Source organism: Bombina bombina, chromosome 4, assembly GCF_027579735.1.
Source record: "Bombina bombina isolate aBomBom1 chromosome 4, aBomBom1.pri, whole genome shotgun sequence".
Lineage (NCBI taxonomy): Eukaryota > Metazoa > Chordata > Amphibia > Anura > Bombinatoridae > Bombina > Bombina bombina.
This window is the reverse complement of record NC_069502.1, coordinates 15,523,043-15,542,493: the sequence shown is the minus strand read 5'-3', so window position 1 is coordinate 15,542,493 and position 19,451 is coordinate 15,523,043.

Genomic DNA, 19,451 nt, shown 5'->3' with positions numbered 1-19,451 from the left:
CCTTTAAATAATAAATATCATCATATTCAGGGGGTGCTGCTGCATTTGCTTGCAATACTCCTGTTTTTTACTTATTATATTCTGCCCAGTATTCCTTTAAATAATAAATATCATCATATTCAGGGGGTGCTGATGCACTTGCTTGCAATACTCCTGTTTTTTACTTATTATATTCTGCCCAGTATTCCTTTAAATAATAAATATCATCATATTCAGGGGCTGCTGCTGCACTTGCTTGCAATACTCCTGTTTTTACTTATTATATTCTGCCCAGTATTCCTTTAAATAATAAATATCATCATATTCAGGGGCTGCTGCTGCACTTGCTTGCAATACTCCTGTTTTTTATACTTATTATATTCTGCCCAGTATTCCTTTAAATAATAAATATCATCATATTCAGGGGCTGCTGCTGCACTTGCTTGCAATACTCCTGGTTTTTTCTTATTATATTCTGCCCAGTATTCCTTTAAATAATAAATATCATCATATTCAGGGGGTGCTGCACTTGCTTGCAATACTCCTGTTTTATACTTATTATATTCTGCCCAGTATTCCTTTAAATAATAAATATCATCATATTCAGGGGGTGCTGCTGCACTTGCTTGCAATACTCCTGTTTTTTACTTATTATATTCTGCCCAGTATTCCTTTAAATAATAAATATCATCATATTCAGGGGCTGCTGCTGCACTTGCTTGCAATACTCCTGGGTTTTTTACTTATTATATTCTGCCCAGTATTCCTTTAAATAATAAATATCATCATATTCAGGGGCTGCTGCTGCACTTGCTTGCAATACTCCTGGGGTTTTTTACTTATTATATTCTGCCCAGTATTCCTTTAAATAATAAATATCATCATATTCAGGGGGTGCTGCTGCACTTGCTTGCAATACTCCTGTTTTTACTTATTATATTCTGCCCAGTATTCCTTTAAATAATAAATATCATCATATTCAGGGGGTGCTGCTGCACTTGCTTGCAATACTCCTGTTTTTTTTTACTTATTATATTCTGCCCAGTATTCCTTTAAATAATAAATATCATCATATTCAGGGGCTGCTGCACTTGCTTGCAATACTCCTGGTTTTTTTTACTTATTATATTCTGCCAAGTATTCCTTTAAATAATAAATATCATCATATTCAGGGGCTGCTGCTGCACTTGCTTGCAATACTCCTGGTTTTATCTTATTATATTCTGCCCAGTATTCCTTTAAATAATAAATATCATCATATTCAGGGGCTGCTGCACTTGCTTGCAATACTCCTGTTTTTTACTTATTATATTCTGCCCAGTATTCCTTTAAATAATAAATATCATCATATTCAGGGGGTGCTGCACTTGCTTGCAATACTCCTGTTTTTTTCTTATTATATTCTGCCCAGTATTCCTTTAAATAATAAATATCATCATATTCAGGGGCTGCTGCTGCACTTGCTTGCAATACTCCTGTTTTTATCTTATTATATTCTGCCCAGTATTCCTTTAAATAATAAATATCATCATATTCAGGGGCTGCTGCTGCACTTGCTTGCAATACTCCTGTTTTATACTTATTATATTCTGCCCAGTATTCCTTTAAATAATAAATATCATCATATTCAGGGGCTGCTGCACTTGCTTGCAATACTCCTGGGTTTTTTTCTTATTATATTCTGCTCAGTATTCCTTTAAATAATAAATATCATCATATTCAGGGGGTGCTGCACTTGCTTGCAATACTCCTGTTTTATCTTATTATATTCTGCCCAGTATTCCTTTAAATAATAAATATCATCTTATTCAGGGGCTGCTGCTGCACTTGCTTGCAATACTCCTGGGGTTTTTACTTATTATATTCTGCCCAGTATTCCTTTAAATAATAAATATCATCATATTCAGGGGCTGCTGCTGCACTTGCTTGCAATACTCCTGGTTTTTACTTATTATATTCTGCCCAGTATTCCTTTAAATAATAAATATCATCATATTCAGGGGCTGCTGCTGCACTTGCTTGCAATACTCCTGTTTTTTACTTATTATATTCTGCTCAGTATTCCTTTAAATAATAAATATCATCATATTCAGGGGCTGCTGCTGCACTTGCTTGCAATACTCCTGTTTTTATCTTATTATATTCTGCTCAGTATTCCTTTAAATAATAAATATCATCATATTCAGGGGCTGCTGCTGCACTTGCTTGCAATACTCCTGTCTTTTACTTATTATACTCTGCCCAGTATTCCTTTAAATAATAAATATCATCATATTCAGGGGGTGCTGCTGCACTTGCTTGCAATACTCCTGTTTTTATCTTATTATATTCTGCCCAGTATTCCTTTAAATAATAAATATCATCATATTCAGGGGGCTGCTGCTGCACTTGCTTGCAATACTCCTGTTTTTATCTTATTATATTCTGCCCAGTATTCCTTTAAATAATAAATATCATCATATTCAGGGGGTGCTGCACTTGCTTGCAATACTCCTGTTTTTTACTTATTATATTCTGCCCAGTATTCCTTTAAATAATAAATATCATCATATTCAGGGGCTGCTGCACTAGCTTGCAATACTCCTGTTTTTTTATTATTATATTATGCCCAGAATTCCTTTAAATAATAAATATCATCATATTCAGGGGCTGCTGCACTTGCTTGCAATACTCCTGGTTTTTTTCTTATTATATTCTGCCCAGTATTCCTTTAAATAATAAATATCATCATATTCAGGGGCTGCTGCTGCACTTGCTTGCAATACTCCTGTTTTATACTTATTATATTCTGCCCAGTATTCCTTTAAATAATAAATATCATCATATTCAGGGGCTGCTGCTGCACTTGCTTGCAATACTCCTGTTTTTTTCTTATTATATTCTGCCCAGTATTCCTTTAAATAATAAATATCATCATATTCAGGGGCTGCTGCTGCACTTGCTTGCAATACTCCTGGTTTTATACTTATTATATTCTGCCCAGTATTCCTTTAAATAATAAATATCATCATATTCAGGGGCTGCTGCACTTGCTTGCAATACTCCTGTTTTTTTCTTATTATATTCTGCCCATTATTCCTTTAAATAATAAATATCATCATATTCAGGGGCTGCTGCTGCACTTGCTTGCAATACTCCTGTTTTTTACTTATTATATTCTGCCCAGTATTCCTTTAAATAATAAATATCATCATATTCAGGGGGTGCTGCTGCACTTGCTTGCAATACTCCTGGTGTTTTTTACTTATTATATTCTGCCCAGTATTCCTTTAAATAATAAATATCATCATATTCAGGGGCTGCTGCTGCACTTGCTTGCAATACTCCTGTTTTTTCTTATTATATTCTGCCCAGTATTCCTTTAAATAATAAATATCATCATATTCAGGGGCTGCTGCTGCACTTGCTTGCAATACTCCTGGTTTTTTTACTTATTATATTCTGCCCAGTATTCCTTTAAATAATAAATATCATCATATTCAGGGGGTGCTGCACTTACTTGCAATACTCCTGTTTTTTTCTTATTATATTCTGCCCAGTATTCCTTTAAATAATAAATATCATCATATTCAGGGGGCTGCTGCTGCACTTGCTTGCAATACTCCTGTTTTTATCTTATTATATTCTGCCCAGTATTCCTTTAAATAATAAATATCATCATATTCAGGGGCTGCTGCTGCACTTGCTTGCAATACTCCTGTTTTTTACTTATTATATTCTGCCCAGTATTCCTTTAAATAATAAATATCATCATATTCAGGGGCTGCTGCTGCACTTGCTTGCAATACTCCTGTTTTTTTTCTTATTATATTCTGCCCAGTATTCCTTTAAATAATAAATATCATCATATTCAGGTGCTGCTGCACTTGCTTGCAATACTCCTGGTTTTTTTTACTTATTATATTCTGCCCAGTATTCCTTTAAATAATAAATATCATCATATTCAGGGGCTGCTGCTGCACTTGCTTGCAATACTCCTGTTTTATACTTATTATATTCTGCCCAGTATTCCTTTAAATAATAAATATCATCATATTCAGGGGCTGCTGCACTTGCTTGCAATACTCCTGTTTTTTACTTATTATATTCTGCCCAGTATTCCTTTAAATAATAAATATCATCATATTCAGGGGCTGCTGCTGCACTTGCTTAAAATACTCCTGGTTTTTTTTTTATTATATTCTGCCCAGTATTCCTTTAAATAATAAATATCATCATATTCAGGGGCTGCTGCTGCACTTGCTTGCAATACTCCTGTTTTTATACTTATTATATTCTGCCCAGTATTCCTTTAAATAATAAATATCATCATATTCAGGGGCTGCTGCTGCCCTTGCTTGCAATACTCCTGTTTTTATCTTATTATATTCTGCCCAGTATTCCTTTAAATAATAAATATCATCATATTCAGGGGCTGCTGCTGCACTTGCTTGCAATACTCCTGTTTTTTACTTATTATATTCTGCCCAGTATTCCTTTAAATAATAAATATCATCATATTCAGGGGCTGCTGCACTTGCTTGCAATACTCCTGTTTTTTTCTTATTATATTCTGCCCAGTATTCCTTTAAATAATAAATATCATCATATTCAGGGGCTGCTGCTGCCCTTGCTTGCAATACTCCTGTTTTTATCTTATTATATTCTGACCAGTATTCCTTTAAATAATAAATATCATCATATTCAGGGGCTGCTGCTGCACTTGCTTGCAATACTCCTGTTTTTTACTTATTATATTCTGCCCAGTATTCCTTTAAATAATAAATATCATCATATTCAGGGGCTGCTGCTGCACTTGCTTGCAATACTCCTGTTTTTTACTTATTATATTCTTCCCAGTATTCCTTTAAATAATAAATATCATCATATTCAGGGGGTGCTGCTGCACTTGCCTGCAATACTCCTGTTTTATCTTATTATATTCTGCCCAGTATTCCTTTAAATAATAAATATCATCATATTCAGGGGGTGCTGCACTTGCTTGCAATACTCCTGTTTTTTTTCTTATTATATTCTGCCCAGTATTCCTTTAAATAATAAATATCATCATATTCAGGGGCTGCTGCTGCACTTGCTTGCAATACTCCTGGGGTTTTTTACTTATTATATTCTGCCCAGTATTCCTTTAAATAATAAATATCATCATATTCAGGGGTTGCTGCACTTGCTTGCAATACTCCTGTTTTTTTTACTTATTATATTCTGCCCAGTATTCCTTTAAATAATAAATATCATCATATTCAGGGGCTGCTGCACTTGCTTGCAATACTCCTGGTTTTTTCTTATAATATTCTGCCCAGTATTCCTTTAAATAATAAATATCATCATATTCAGGGGCTGCTGCTGCACTTGCTTGCAATACTCCTGGTTTTTTACTTATTATATTCTGCCCAGTATTCCTTTAAATAATAAATATCATCATATTCAGGGGGTGCTGCACTTGCTTGCAATACTCCTGTTTTTTACTTATTATATTCTGCCCAGTATTCCTTTAAATAATAAATATCATCATATTCAGGTGCTGCTGCTGCCCTTGCTTGCAATACTCCTGTTTTTATACTTATTATATTCTGCCCAGTATTCCTTTAAATAATAAATATCATCATATTCAGGGGCTGCTGCTGCACTTGCTTGCAATACTCCTGTTTTATACTTATTATATTCTGCCCAGTATTCCTTTAAATAATAAATATCATCATATTCAGGGGCTGCTGCACTTGCTTGCAATACTCCTGTTTTTTCTTATTATATTCTGCCCAGTATTCCTTTAAATAATAAATATCATCATATTCAGGGGCTGCTGCTGCACTTGCTTGCAATACTCCTGTTTTATACTTATTATATTCTGCCCAGTATTCCTTTAAATAATAAATATCATCATATTCAGGGGCTGCTGCACTTGCTTGCAATACTCCTGTTTTTTTCTTATTATATTCTGCCCAGTATTCCTTCAAATAATAAATATCATCATATTCAGGGGCTGCTGCTGCACTTGCTTGCAATACTCCTGTTTTTTACTTATTATATTCTGCCCAGTATTCCTTTAAATAATAAATATCATCATATTCAGGGGCTGCTGCTGCACTTGCTTGCAATACTCCTGTTTTTTACTTATTATATTCTGCCCAGTATTCCTTTAAATAATAAATATCATCATATTCAGGGGGGTGATGCACTTGCTTGCAATACTCCTGTTTTTTACTTATTATATTCTGCCCAGTATTCCTTTAAATAATAAATATCATCATATTCAGGGGCTGCTGCTGCACTTGCTTGCAATACTCCTGTTTTTATCTTATTATATTCTGCCCAGTATTCCTTTAAATAATAAATATCATCATATTCAGGGGCTGCTGCTGCACTTGCTTGCAATACTCCTGTTTTTTTTTACTTATTATATTCTGCCCAGTATTCCTTTAAATAATAAATATCATCATATTCAGGGGCTGCTGCTGCACTTGCTTGCAATACTCCTGTTTTTTACTTATTATATTCTGCCCACTATTCCTTTAAATAATAAATATCATCATATTCAGGGGCTCCTGCTGCACTTGCTTGCAATACTCCTGTTTTTTTCTTATTATATTCTGCCCAGTATTCCTTTAAATAATAAATATCATCATATTCAGGGGGTGCTGCTGCACTTGCTTGCAATACTCCTGTTTTTACTTATTATATTCTGCCCAGTATTCCTTTAAATAATAAATATCATCATATTCAGGGGCTGCTGCTGCACTTGCTTGCAATACTCCTGGGGTTTTTTACTTATTATATTCTGCCCAGTATTCCTTTAAATAATAAATATCATCATATTCAGGGGCTGCTGCTGCACTTGCTTGCAATACTCCTGTTTTTTACTTATTATATTCTGCCCAGTATTCCTTTAAATAATAAATATCATCATATTCAGGGGGTGCTGCTGCACTTGCTTGCAATACTCCTGTTTTTACTTATTATATTCTGCCCAGTATTCCTTTAAATAATAAATATCATCATATTCAGGGGCTGCTGCTGCACTTGCTTGCAATACTCCTGGGGTTTTTTACTTATTATATTCTGCCCAGTATTCCTTTAAATAATAAATATCATCATATTCAGGGGGTGCTGCTGCACTTGCTTGCAATACTCCTGTTTTTACTTATTATATTCTGCCCAGTATTCCTTTAAATAATAAATATCATCATATTCAGGGGCTGCTGCTGCACTTGCTTGCAATACTCCTGTTTTTTTTTACTTATTATATTCTGCCCAGTATTCCTTTAAATAATAAATATCATCATATTCAGGGGCTGCTGCACTTGCTTGCAATACTCCTGGTTTTTTTACTTATTATATTCTGCCAAGTATTCCTTTAAATAATAAATATCATCATATTCAGGGGCTGCTGCTGCACTTGCTTGCAATACTCCTGGTTTTATCTTATTATATTCTGCCCAGTATTCCTTTAAATAATAAATATCATCATATTCAGGGGCTGCTGCACTTGCTTGCAATACTCCTGGTTTTTTTTACTTATTATATTCTGCCCAGTATTCCTTTAAATAATAAATATCATCATATTCAGGGGCTGCTGCACTTGCTTGCAATACTCCTGTTTTTTACTTATTATATTCTGCCCAGTATTCCTTTAAATAATAAATATCATCATATTCAGGGGGCTGCTGCACTTGCTTGCAATACTCCTGTTTTTACTTATTATATTCTGCCCAGTATTCCTTTAAATAATAAATATCATCATATTCAGGGGCTGCTGCTGCACTTGCTTGCAATACTCCTGTTTTTATCTTATTATATTCTGCCCAGTATTCCTTTAAATAATAAATATCATCATATTCAGGGGCTGCTGCTGCACTTGCTTGCAATACTCCTGTTTTATACTTATTATATTCTGCCCAGTATTCCTTTAAATAATAAATATCATCATATTCAGGGGCTGCTGCACTTGCTTGCAATACTCCTGGGGTTTTTTTTCTTATTATATTCTGCTCAGTATTCCTTTAAATAATAAATATCATCATATTCAGGGGGTGCTGCACTTGCTTGCAATACTCCTGTTTTTATCTTATTATATTCTGCCCAGTATTCCTTTAAATAATAAATATCATCTTATTCAGGGGCCTGCTGCTGCACTTGCTTGCAATACTCCTGGGTTTTTACTTATTATATTCTGCCCAGTATTCCTTTAAATAATAAATATCATCATATTCAGGGGCTGCTGCTGCACTTGCTTGCAATACTCCTGTTTTTTTCTTATTATATTCTGCCAGTATTCCTTTAAATAATAAATATCATCATATTCAGGGGCTGCTGCTGCACTTGCTTGCAATACTCCTGTTTTTTACTTATTATATTCTGCTCTGTATTCCTTTAAATAATAAATATCATCATATTCAGGGGCTGCTGCTGCACTTGCTTGCAATACTCCTGTTTTTATCTTATTATATTCTGCTCCAGTATTCCTTTAAATAATAAATATCATCATATTCAGGGGCTGCTGCTGCACTTGCTTGCAATACTCCTGTCTTTTACTTATTATACTCTGCCCAGTATTCCTTTAAATAATAAATATCATCATATTCAGGGGGTGCTGCTGCACTTGCTTGCAATACTCCTGTTTTTATCTTATTATATTCTGCCCAGTATTCCTTTAAATAATAAATATCATCATATTCAGGGGGTGCTGCTGCACTTGCTTGCAATACTCCTGTTTTTATCTTATTATATTCTGCCCAGTATTCCTTTAAATAATAAATATCATCATATTCAGGGGGTGCTGCTGCACTTGCTTGCAATACTCCTGTTTTTATCTTATTATATTCTGCCCAGTATTCCTTTAAATAATAAATATCATCATATTCAGGGGGTGCTGCTGCACTTGCTTGCAATACTCCTGTTTTTATCTTATTATATTCTGCCCAGTATTCCTTTAAATAATAAATATCATCATATTCAGGGGGTGCTGCACTTGCTTGCAATACTCCTGTTTTTTACTTATTATATTCTGCCCAGTATTCCTTTAAATAATAAATATCATCATATTCAGGGGCTGCTGCACTTGCTTGCAATACTCCTGGTTTTTTTCTTATTATATTCTGCCCAGTATTCCTTTAAATAATAAATATCATCATATTCAGGGGCTGCTGCTGCACTTGCTTGCAATACTCCTGTTTTATACTTATTATATTCTGCCCAGTATTCCTTTAAATAATAAATATCATCATATTCAGGGGCTGCTGCTGCACTTGCTTGCAATACTCCTGTTTTTTTCTTATTATATTCTGCCCAGTATTCCTTTAAATAATAAATATCATCATATTCAGGGGCTGCTGCTGCACTTGCTTGCAATACTCCTGTTTTTTTCTTATTATATTCTGCCCAGTATTCCTTTAAATAATAAATATCATCATATTCAGGGGCTGCTGCTGCACTTGCTTGCAATACTCCTGTTTTTATACTTATTATATTCTGCCCAGTATTCCTTTAAATAATAAATATCATCATATTCAGGGGCTGCTGCACTTGCTTGCAATACTCCTGTTTTTTTCTTATTATATTCTGCCCATTATTCCTTTAAATAATAAATATCATCATATTCAGGGGCTGCTGCTGCAATTGCTTGCAATACTCCTGTTTTTTACTTATTATATTCTGCCCAGTATTCCTTTAAATAATAAATATCATCATATTCAGGGGGTGCTGCTGCACTTGCTTGCAATACTCCTGGTTTTATACTTATTATATTCTGCCCAGTATTCCTTTAAATAATAAATATCATCATATTCAGGGGGTGCTGCACTTACTGCAATACTCCTGTTTTTTTCTTATTATATTCTGCCCAGTATTCCTTTAAATAATAAATATCATCATATTCAGGGGGCTGCTGCTGCACTTGCTTGCAATACTCCTGTTTTTATCTTATTATATTCTGCCCAGTATTCCTTTAAATAATAAATATCATCATATTCAGGGGCTGCTGCTGCACTTGCTTGCAATACTCCTGTTTTTTACTTATTATATTCTGCCCAGTATTCCTTTAAATAATAAATATCATCATATTCAGGGGCTGCTGCTGCACTTGCTTGCAATACTCCTGTTTTTTTCTTATTATATTCTGCCCAGTATTCCTTTAAATAATAAATATCATCATATTCAGGGTGCTGCTGCACTTGCTTGCAATACTCCTGGTTTTTTTCTTATTATATTCTGCCCAGTATTCCTTTAAATAATAAATATCATCATATTCAGGGGCTGCTGCTGCACTTGCTTGCAATACTCCTGTTTTTATACTTATTATATTCTGCCCAGTATTCCTTTAAATAATAAATATCATCATATTCAGGGGCTGCTGCTGCACTTGCTTAAAATACTCCTGTTTTTTACTTATTATATTCTGCCCAGTATTCCTTTAAATAATAAATATCATCATATTCAGGGGCTGCTGCTGCACTTGCTTGCAATACTCCTGGTTTTATACTTATTATATTCTGCCCAGTATTCCTTTAAATAATAAATATCATCATATTCAGGGGCTGCTGCTGCCCTTGCTTGCAATACTCCTGTTTTTTTCTTATTATATTCTGCCCAGTATTCCTTTAAATAATAAATATCATCATATTCAGGGGCTGCTGCACTTGCTTGCAATACTCCTGTTTTTTTCTTATTATATTCTGCCCAGTATTCCTTTAAATAATAAATATCATCATATTCAGGGGCTGCTGCTGCCCTTGCTTGCAATACTCCTGTTTTTATACTTATTATATTCTGCCCAGTATTCCTTTAAATAATAAATATCATCATATTCAGGGGCTGCTGCTGCACTTGCTTGCAATACTCCTGTTTTTTACTTATTATATTCTGCCCAGTATTCCTTTAAATAATAAATATCATCATATTCAGGGGCTGCTGCTGCACTTGCTTGCAATACTCCGTGTTTTTTACTTATTATATTCTGCCCAGTATTCCTTTAAATAATAAATATCATCATATTCAGGGGCTGCTGCTGCACTTGCTTGCAATACTCCTGTTTTTTTTCTTATTATATTCTGCCCAGTATTCCTTTAAATAATAAATATCATCATATTCAGGGGCTGCTGCTGCACTTGCTTGCAATACTCCTGGGTTTTTTACTTATTATATTCTGCCCAGTATTCCTTTAAATAATAAATATCATCTTATTCAGGGGCTGCTGCTGCACTTGCTTGCAATACTCCTGGTTTTTACTTATTATATTCTGCCCAGTATTCCTTTAAATAATAAATATCATCATATTCAGGGCTGCTGCTGCACTTGCTTGCAATACTCCTGGTTTTTTTCTTATTATATTCTGCCCAGTATTCCTTTAAATAATAAATATCATCATATTCAGGGGCTGCTGCTGCACTTGCTTGCAATACTCCTGGTTTTTACTTATTATATTCTGCCCAGTATTCCTTTAAATAATAAATATCATCATATTCAGGGGGCTGCTGCTGCACTTGCTTGCAATACTCCTGTTTTTTTCTTATTATATTCTGCCCAGTATTCCTTTAAATAATAAATATCATCATATTCAGGGGCTGCTGCTGCACTTGCTTGCAATACTCCTGGTTTTTTACTTATTATATTCTGCCCCAGTATTCCTTTAAATAATAAATATCATCATATTCAGGGGGCTGCTGCACTTGCTTGCAATACTCCTGGTTTTTTCTTATAATATTCTGCCCAGTATTCCTTTAAATAATAAATATCATCATATTCAGGGGGTGCTGCACTTGCTTGCAATACTCCTGGTTTTTTACTTATTATATTCTGCCCAGTATTCCTTTAAATAATAAATATCATCATATTCAGGGGGTGCTGCACTTGCTTGCAATACTCCTGTTTTTTACTTATTATATTCTGCCCAGTATTCCTTTAAATAATAAATATCATCATATTCAGGTGCTGCTGCTGCACTTGCTTGCAATACTCCTGTTTTTATACTTATTATATTCTGCCCAGTATTCCTTTAAATAATAAATATCATCATATTCAGGGGCTGCTGCACTTGCTTGCAATACTCCTGGGGTTTTTACTTATTATATTCTGCCCAGTATTCCTTTAAATAATAAATATCATCATATTCAGGGGCTGCTGCACTTGCTTGCAATACTCCTGTTTTTTTCTTATTATATTCTGCCCAGTATTCCTTTAAATAATAAATATCATCATATTCAGGGGCTGCTGCTGCACTTGCTTGCAATACTCCTGTTTTTTACTTATTATATTCTGCCCACTATTCCTTTAAATAATAAATATCATCATATTCAGGGGCTGCTGCTGCACTTGCTTGCAATACTCCTGTTTTTTACTTATTATATTCTGCCCAGTATTCCTTTTAAATAATAAATATCATCATATTCAGGGGGCTGCTGCTGCACTTGCTTGCAATACTCCTGTTTTTTACTTATTATATTCTGCCCAGTATTCCTTTAAATAATAAATATCATCATATTCAGAGGGCTGCTGCTGCACTTGCTTGCAATACTCCTGGTTTTTTACTTATTATATTCTGCCCAGTATTCCTTTAAATAATAAATATCATCATATTCAGGGGGGCTGCTGCACTTGCTTGCAATACTCCTGTTTTTTTACTTATTATATTCTGCCCAGTATTCCTTTAATAATAAATATCATCATATTCAGGGGCTGCTGCTGCACTTGCTTGCAATACTCCTGTTTTTATCTTATTATATTCTGCCCAGTATTCCTTTAAATAATAAATATCATCATATTCAGGGGCTGCTGCTGCACTTGCTTGCAATACTCCTGTTTTTTTTACTTATTATATTCTGCCCAGTATTCCTTTAAATAATAAATATCATCATATTCAGGGGGCTGCTGCTGCACTTGCTTGCAATACTCCTGTTTTTTACTTTTATATTATGCCCAGTATTCCTTTAAATAATAAATATCATCATATTCAGGGGCTGCTGCTGCACTTGCTTGCAATACTCATGTTTTTTTACTTATTATTTCTGCCCAGTTATTCCTTTAAATAATAAATATCATCATATTCAGGGGCTGCTGCTGCACTTGCTTGCAATACTCCTGTTTTTTTACTTATTATATTCTGCCCAGTATTCCCTTTAAATAATAAAATATCATCATATTCAGGGTGCTGCTGCACTTGCTTGCAATACTCCTGTTTTTTACTTATTATATTTGCCCAGTATTCCTTTAAATAATTAATATCATCATATTCAGGGCTGGCTGCACTTGCTTGCAATAATCCTGGGTTTTTTTCATTATTAATTCTCGCCTCAGTATTCACTTTTAAATAATAAATATCATCATATTCAGGGGACTGCTGCTGCAACTTGCTTGCAATACTCCTGTTTTTATTCTTATATATATCCTGCCCCAGTATTCCTTTTTAAATAATATAATATCAATCATATTCAGGGGGCTGCTGCTGCGCTTGCTTGCAATACTCCTGTTTTTTTTCTTATTATATTCTGCCCAGTATTCCTTTAAATAATAAATATCATCATATTCAGGGGCTGCTGCTGCACTTGCTTGCAATACTCCTGTTTTTTTCTTATTATATTCTGCCCAGTATTCCTTTAAATAATAAATATCATCATATTCAGGGGCTGCTGCTGCACTTGCTTGCAATACTCCTGGTTTTTACTTATTATATTCTGCCCAGTATTCCTTTAAATAATAAATATCATCATATTCAGGGGTGCTGCTGCACTTGCTTGCAATACTCCTGGTTTTTTACTTATTATATTCTGCCCAGTATTCCTTTAAATAATAAATATCATCATATTCAGGGGCTGCTGCTGCACTTGCTTGCAATACTCCTGTTTTTATCTTATTATATTCTGCCCAGTATTCCTTTAAATAATAAATATCATCATATTCAGGGGCTGCTGCTGCACTTGCTTGCAATACTCCTGTTTTTTTCTTATTATATTCTGCCCAGTATTCCCTTTAAATAATAAATATCATCATATTCAGGGGCTGCTGCTGCACTTGCTTGCAATACTCCTGGTTTTTTACCTTATTAATATTCTGCCCAGTATTCCTTTAAATAATAAATATCATCATATTCAGGGCTGCTGCTGCACTTGCTTGCAATACTCCTGGTTTTTTACTTATTATATTATGCCCCGTATTCTCTTAAATAATAAATATCATCATATTCAGGGGCTGCTGCTGCACTTGCCTTGCAATACCTCCTGTTTTTATCTTATTATATTCTGCCCAGTATTCCTTTAAATAATAAATATCATCATATTCAGGGGCCTGCTGCTGCACTTGCTTGCAATACTCCTGGTTTTTATCTTATTATATTCTGCCCCAGTATTCCTTTAAATAATAAATATCATCATATTCAGGGGGCTGCTGCACTTGCTTGCAATACTCCTGTTTTTTATCTTATTATATTCTGCCCAGTATCCTTTAAATAATAAATATCATCATATTCAGGGTGCTGCTGCACTTGCTTGCAATACTCCTGTTTTTTACTTATTATATTCTGCCCAGTATTCCTTTAAATAATAAATATCATCATATTCAGGGGCTGCTGCTGCACTTGCTTGCAATACTCCTGGTTTTTTTACTTATTATATTCTGCCAGTATTCCTTTAAATAATAAATATCATCATATTCAGGGGCTGCTGCTGCCCTTGCTTGCAATACTCCTGTTTTTATCTTATTATATTCTGCCCAGTATTCCTTTAAATAATAAATATCATCATATTCAGGGGCTGCTGCTGCACTTGCTTGCAATACTCCTGGTTTTTTACTTATTATATTCTGCCCAGTATTCCTTTAAATAATAAATATCATCATATTCAGGGGCTGCTGCTGCACTTGCTTGCAATACTCCTGTTTTTTTCTTATTATATTCTGCCCAGTATTCCTTTAAATAATAAATATCATCATATTCAGGGGCTGGCTGCTGCACTTGCTTGCAATACTCCTGTTTTTTTCTTATTATATTCTGCCCAGTATTCCTTTAAATAATAAATATCATCATATTCAGGGGCTGCTGCTGCACTTGCTTGCAATACTCCTGTTTTTTTACTTATTATATTCTGCCCAGTATTCCTTTAAATAATAAATATCATCATATTCAGGGGCTGCTGCTGCACTTGCTTGCAATACTCCTGTTTTTTACTTATTATATTCTGCCCAGTATTCCTTTAAATAATAAATATCATCATATTCAGGGGGCTGCTGCACTTGCTTGCAATACTCCTGTTTTTTATCTTATTATATTCTGCCCAGTATTCCTTTAAATAATAAATATCATCATATTCAGGGGCTGCTGCTGCACTTGCTTGCAATACTCCTGTTTTTTATCTTATTATATTCTGCCCAGTATTCCTTTAAATAATAAATATCATCATATTCAGGGGCTGCTGCTGCACTTGCTTGCAATACTCCTGTTTTTACTTATTATATTCTGCCCAGTATTCCTTTAAATAATAAATATCATCATATTCAGGGGCTGCTGCACTTGCTTGCAATACTCCTGGTTTTTTATCTTATTATATTCTGCCCAGTATTCCTTTAAATAATAAATATCATCATATTCAGGGGCTGCTGCTGCACTTGCTTGCAATACTCCTGTTTTTTTCTTATTATATTCTGCCCAGTATTCCTTTAAAATAATAAATATCATCATATTCAGGGGCTGCTGCTGCACTTGCTTGCAGATACTCCTGTTTTTTTCTTATTATATTCTGCCCAGTATTCCTTTAAATAATAAATATCATCATATTCAGGGGCTGCTGCTGCACTTGCTTGCAATACTCCTGGTTTTTATCTTATTATATTCTGCCCAGTATTCCTTTAAATAATAAATATCATCATATTCAGGGGGTGCTGCTGCACTTGCTTGCAATACTCCTGGTTTTTATCTTATTATATTCTGCCCAGTATTCCTTTAAATAATAAAATATCATCATATTCAGGGGCTGCTGCTGCACTTGCTTGCAATACTCCTGTTTTTTTACTTATTATATTCTGCCCAGTATTCCTTTAAATAATAATTATCATCATATTCAGGGGTGCTGCTGCACTTGCTTGCAATACTCCTGTTTTTATCTTATTATATTCTGCCCAGTATTCCTTTAAATAATAAATATCATCATATTCAGGGGCTGCTGCTGCACTTGCTTGCAATACTCCTGTTTTTTTACATATTATATTCTGCCCAGTATTCCTTTAAATAATAAATATCATCATATTCAGGGGCTGCTGCTGCCCTTGCTTGCAATACTCCTGTTTTTTTACTTATTATATTCTGCCCAGTATTCCTTTAAATAATAAATATCATCATATTCAGGGGGTGCTGCTGCACTTGCTTGCAATACTCCTGTTTTTTATCTTATTATATTCTGCCCAGTATTCCTTTAAATAATAAATATCATCATATTCAGGGGTGCTGCTGCACTTGCCTGCAATACTCCTGTTTTTATCTTATTATATTCTGCCCAGTATTCCTTTAAATAATAAATATCATCATATTCAGGGGCTGCTGCACTTGCTTGCAATACTCCTGTTTTTTTCTTATTATATTCTGCCCAGTATTCCTTTAAATAATAAATATCATCATATTCAGGGGCGCTGCTGCACTTGCTTGCAATACTCCTGTTTTTATCTTATTATATTCTGCCCAGTATTCCTTTAAATATTAAATATCATCATATTCAGGGGCTGCTGCTGCACTTGCTTGCAATACTCCTGTTTTTTTCTTATTATATTCTGCCCAGTATTCCTTTAAATAATAAATATCATCATATTCAGGGGGTGCTGCTGCACTTGCTTGCAATACTCCTGGTTTTTTTCTTATTATATTCTGCCCAGTATTCCTTTAAATAATAAATATCATCATATTCAGGGCCTGCTGCTGCACTTGCTTGCAATACTCCTGGTTTTTACTTATTATATTCTGCCCAGTATTCCTTTAAATAATAAATATCATCATATTCAGGGGGCTGCTGCTGCACTTGCTTGCAATACTCCTGTTTTTTACTTATTATATTCTGCCCAGTATTCCTTTAAATAATAAATATCATCATATTCAGGGGCTGCTGCTGCACTTGCTTGCAATACTCCTGTTTTTTACTTATTATATTCTGCCCAGTATTCCTTTAAATAATAAATATCATCATATTCAGGGGCTGCTGCTGCACTTGCTTGCAATACTCCTGTTTTTTACTTATTATATTCTGCCCAGTATTCCTTTAAATAATAAATATCATCATATTCAGGGGGCTGCTGCTGCACTTGCTTGCAATACTCCTGTTTTTATCTTATTATATTCTGCCCAGTATTCCTTTAAATAATAAATATCATCATATTCAGGGGCTGCTGCTGCACTTGCTTGCAATACTCCTGTTTTTTACTTATTATATTCTGCCCAGTATTCCTTTAAATAATAAATATCATCATATTCAGGGGGTGCTGCTGCACTTGCTTGCAATACTCCTGTTTTTTACTTATTATATTCTGCCCAGTATTCCTTTAAATAATAAATATCATCATATTCAGGGGCTGCTGCTGCACTTGCTTGCAATACTCCTGGTTTTTTTACTTATTATATTCTGCCCAGTATTCCTTTAAATAATAAATATCATCATATTCAGGGGCTGCTGCTGCACTTGCTTGCAATACTCCTGTTTTTTTTACTTATTATATTCTGCCCAGTATTCCTTTAAAAAATAAATATCATCATATTCAGGGGCTGCTGCTGCACTTGCTTGCAATACTCCTGTTTTTTTACTTATTATATTCTGCCCAAGTATTCCTTTAAATAATAAATATCATCATATTCAGGGGTTGCTGCTGCACTTGCTTGCAATACTCCTGTTTTTTACTTATTATATTCTGCCCCAGTATTCCTTTAAATAATAAATATCATCATATTCAGGGGCTGCTGCTGCACTTGCTTGCAATACTCCTGTTTTTTTTTTATTATATTCTGCCCAGTATTCCTTTAAATAATAAATATCATCATATTCAGGTGCTGCTGCACTTGCTTGCAATACTCCTGGTTTCATCATATTCAGGGGCTGCTGCTGCACTTGCTTGCAATACTCCTGTTTTTTACTTATTATATTCTGCCCAGTATTCCTTTAAATAATAAATATCATCATATTCAGGGGGTGCTGCTGCACTTGCTTGCAATACTCCTGTTTTTTACTTATTATATTCTGCCCAGTATTCCTTTAAATAATAAATATCATCATATTCAGGGGCTGCTGCACTTGCTTGCAATACTCCTGTTTTTTTCTTATTATATTCTGCCCAGTATTCCTTTAAATAATAAATATCATCATATTCAGGGGCTGCTGCTGCACTTGCTTGCAATACTCCTGTTTTTATCTTATTATATTCTGCCCAGTATTCCTTTAAATAATAAATATCATCATATTCAGGGGCTGCTGCTGCACTTGCTTGCAATACTCCTGTTTTTTTCTTATTATATTCTGCCCAGTATTCCTTTAAATAATAAATATCATCATATTCAGGGGGTGCTGCTGCATTTGCTTGCAATACTCCTGTTTTTTACTTATTATATTCTGCCCAGTATTCCTTTAAATAATAAATATCATCATATTCAGGGGGCTGCTGATGCACTTGCTTGCAATACTCCTGTTTTTTACTTATTATATTCTGCCCAGTATTCCTTTAAATAATAAATATCATCATATTCAGGGGCTGCTGCTGCACTTGCTTGCAATACTCCTGTTTTACTTATTATATTCTGCCCAGTATTCCTTTAAATAATAAATATCATCATATTCAGGGGCTGCTGCTGCACTTGCTTGCAATACTCCTGTTTTTTTATACTTATTATATTCTGCCCAGTATTCCTTTAAATAATAAATATCATCATATTCAGGGGCTGCTGCTGCACTTGCTTGCAATACTCCTGGTTTTTCTTATTATATTCTGCCCAGTATTCCTTTAAATAATAAATATCATCATATTCAGGGGGTGCTGCACTTGCTTGCAATACTCCTGTTTTATACTTATTATATTCTGCCCAGTATTCCTTTAAATAATAAATATCATCATATTCAGGGGGTGCTGCTGCACTTGCTTGCAATACTCCTGTTTTTACTTATTATATTCTGCCCAGTATTCCTTTAAATAATAAATATCATCATATTCAGGGGCTGCTGCTGCACTTGCTTGCAATACTCCTGGTTTTTTTACTTATTATATTCTGCCCAGTATTCCTTTAAATAATAAATATCATCATATTCAGGGGCTGCTGCTGCACTTGCTTGCAATACTCCTGGGTTTTTTACTTATTATATTCTGCCCAGTATTCCTTTAAATAATAAATATCATCATATTCAGGGGGTGCTGCTGCACTTGCTTGCAATACTCCTGTTTTTACTTATTATATTCTGCCCAGTATTCCTTTAAATAATAAATATCATCATATTCAGGGGCTGCTGCTGCACTTGCTTGCAATACTCCTG